The following is a 3,606-nucleotide window of genomic DNA, read 5'->3' on the forward strand; positions in this document are numbered from 1 at the left end:
TGATGTTTTGGGCATGCAAACATCAGAGAGCCTGTGTTGAAAATGCAATGACTTCTGAAATGCAGCGTCACTTATTAAGCCAATAAACTGTTGGACGACTTGGGCCCAGAAGTGTGTTGAGCTCCAGGACGTGCAGCGCAGAGCACGAGGGTCCACAGGAGGAGGCGGCTTGTAGGACTGGCTCTCGACCTGCGGTGTGTAAGCATCCCCGCTTTGAAGGCTAGTTTTCAAATACTACCTTCAAGGGTGTGAAGAATGAGTACGTCGGGGCTTCCCTGGTGGCGCAGTGGTTAAGAATCCGCCTGCCAACTGCAGGGGACACGTGTTCGAGCCCTGGTCCAGGAAGATCCCACATGCCGCGGAGCAACTAAGCCCGTGAGCCACAACTACGGAGCCCGCACACAACTACTGAGCCCGCACGCCTAGAGCCTGTGCTCCACAACAAGAGAAGCCACCGCAATGAGAAGCCTGTGCACCACAACGAAGAGCAGCCCCCGCTCGCCTCAACTAGAGAAAGCCCGCGCGCAGCAACGAAGACCCAATGCAGCCAGAAAAAAAAAAAAAAGAGTAAGTCAATACACCCATTAGCAGCAGCACTAATAATAATACTAAGGCAAAATAACATTCACGTAGGTCTGTGCAGAGCGCTACATGCTAAACCCTTCCTGGGTCCCGTACCACCGGGCTGTGTGGTGGGTTCCTGGGTCATGCTCGTCTCATAAAACCAGGCCACGGAGGTTCAGAGAGGCTGTGTGAGGCACCCCAAAGCCGGCAATCGGAGATGATGTGAACCCAGGCGGTCTGTGTCCAGAGCCCGTGTCCCCAATCATTTTATTCATGAAGACTACGTAGCCATTGATTGACATCTTCCCTCTTACAATCATAAACCTATTTTTACTCCAATAGAAATGGCAGCTATGGTCAACGCTGCTGACTCAAGCCCTGTCACTCCGGTAGGTCTGCAGGTAGAGGCAGGCACACTGAGGCCGACAGGTTTTCTTTCCCAAACCTCTTCAACCCAGGGGCGCTTCCCGGAGGAAGTCAGTAAGAGCTGGCCAGTAACTAGAGGGGAAACCAGGTCTGAGAGATGGAAGAAACCATCTTCACACCAACAGCAGGGCGGGGTAGAGTGAAATAAGCTTCACTTTTCAAAAGTGAAAAGACCTCTCAGGATGTGTCACCTGTCCCAGAACTAAAGCAATGACCTAAACGCAGAGCGATGGCTTTTGAATGAGAACAGCCTGAACCAGGGCCGGCTCTGCTGCTCACCCCGGGTGGAGCCTGTTTACAGCGTTAAGTTTGTTGAGGGTGGGAGGGCTGAGAGGAAGCCCCTGTCCCAGGACAACCTTCCCACGGGGTGGAACACTCAGAGGGAGCGAGGTCCCTGGGGCAGCGCTGGGGGCTGCGAGACCAGTGTTTTCACTTAACTTTAGTCATAAACTCTGGATTCAGATGTTTCAAAAACACCTAGATTTTCACCTGAAGACAACCCAAATTCTCCAGTGCATCCACATCTGTGAAGTATTTGGTCACTGGTCTGGGAGAGCAGCCGCCTTTGTCCCAAAGCCTCCTCAGGGGGAAAGGCAGCTCTGTGTCCTTTATTGCAGGATGTGCTGCTTCGTACACTGGATCTTGAACTGACAGAGAGTGTCTTTAATAATCATTTTTTGCATCTTTAAAATAGATTATGTTCTCATAGCTTCAAACGTTCCTAAAGAAAATTGACCAAATCAATGCAGTGATTTGGAAGGGTACGCGCCCATGACAATGACTTCCTACTCTGCTGAGTCACCATATGCAACTCGGCTCCAGCCTCCAGGCAGTCCCTAGAATCCACAGGAGTCCTGCTCAATATCTGACTATTGCTCTTCTTTCCTGACCTTTCTGGACTGTAAGCGACGGGATGATGAGGTTAGCGTGTGTACTGGGGGCAGGGGGGGGGCGGTGACCGCCAGCCTATATCGTAGGAACCACGCTCACTGTGTAATCACGTCCGTGTTCTTGTCCTGGCACCACTGAACTAGCCTGAGGGTCAGACACACAGTCAACCACCTTCGAGGCCCTCATCCTCTGGGCATCCCCACCGACGACTTCAGACCTGGGCAACGGAGGAGGAAGGCGGAGGTACATACGGTGAGAGAGGAGGGGCGAGGGTGTGCTGTGTACATGCACGTGTGGATGTGAGCAGCAAGTCCCATGGCCGGAGATGGTGGGTGTGGATAGACAGATGATGCATGGCTGGACCACTGCCTTGCCTGTGGAATATTCTGGAAGGTTCACAGATAGGTCATGTACAGGAAAAACACCAGACTAGTCTCTATGATGCCAAGCAGGAGGTCTGGCTGGACGTTTCCCCCCTCACTGAATTGTCTCTACATCCACTAAACTGTCATCCAGCATGACATACGTGGCGCATGGCAGTGGAACGGCCCTGCTGGAAGGGGCACAAGTTCAACTGACCTTGACGAATTAGAAAATAACCCCGAAAACAGCGACAAGTGTCACAGTAATTAGTGCAAGGCAGCACACCACAAACCAGAATCATCTGTCAGGGCACAGGCAGCAGAAAAGCCCGTGGAGTCCTAGTCCTGATGAGAGCTTAATGCCCTTAGTTAGGTCAGCACGGTCAGAGCTGCATGGCATGGTTCTCAAACTCAAGTGTGCATCAGAATCCTCTGGGGGGCTTGTTAAAAGTCAGACTGCAGGGCCTCACGTCCCAAGTTTCTGAGTCAGTAGGTCTGGGCTGAGGCCTGAGACTCTGCATTTTAACATGTTCCCAGGAGATGCTGATGCTCCTGGTTGGGGCCCCCTGCTTGAAGGCCCATGGCCACCCGGCCAGCAGGCGCGGAGGGTCATCAGTCGTTCTGCCTCAGGAAGTTCCACATTTAGTGGGCCACTGGAGCCCAGTTTTGATGACTAGAGTTGAAGAGGCCGCAGAGAAATGGTAGATGACATGGAAAAAAGGATCAAAAGGAAAACGATCAAAAGGATATAAAATGCAATCAATCTGGAAAAATGATTTAAGTCATTGGGATAACACTGTTTGAAGAAGAAGAGAATACTGTTTAATGGATATTTTCAATGTATAAATGTTGACTGTGACTAGGGCCTTCTCTGCATCTCCAGGGCTGGGCCAAGGTAAGCAGAATTAGAGTGTCATAAGGAAGACTGTGATTAGGGATATTAAAATACTGCTGAGCTTTGAGGGTAAGTGTGGGACTCTAGTTTCCAAAGATACCTTGACTTGGATGATTTAGATTCAATATAGAAGATTCCACTCTGTAAATTTTCTTCTGATTGTCAGATTCTATAGCATCCAAGAATAAATTTGCTCCTATTTCAAAAGGATCCTGGAAGGAGTAAGGATAGAGTTGGATCAAACCAATTTTCCCTTAGGTTTTAGCTCAGCAACCTAGACTTCTGTTACCTTTCAGAGAATGCCATTAAGATGTTCTTTTTTCCTTTTAAAATACACTATTTGTAATTGTCTGTTCAACTAGTCAATTACCAGGGAAATCTGTGCCCTAGGAAGTGTTTTCATTTCTGTTCCAAACTTATTTTCAATTGCAAATTTGTTCCCTGGTGCTTTGATGCTATTATTTGAAT

Source organism: Mesoplodon mirus (assembly GCF_964341445.2).
Source record: "Mesoplodon mirus genome assembly, chromosome: 17".
In the NCBI taxonomy this organism is placed as follows: domain Eukaryota; kingdom Metazoa; phylum Chordata; class Mammalia; order Artiodactyla; family Ziphiidae; genus Mesoplodon; species Mesoplodon mirus.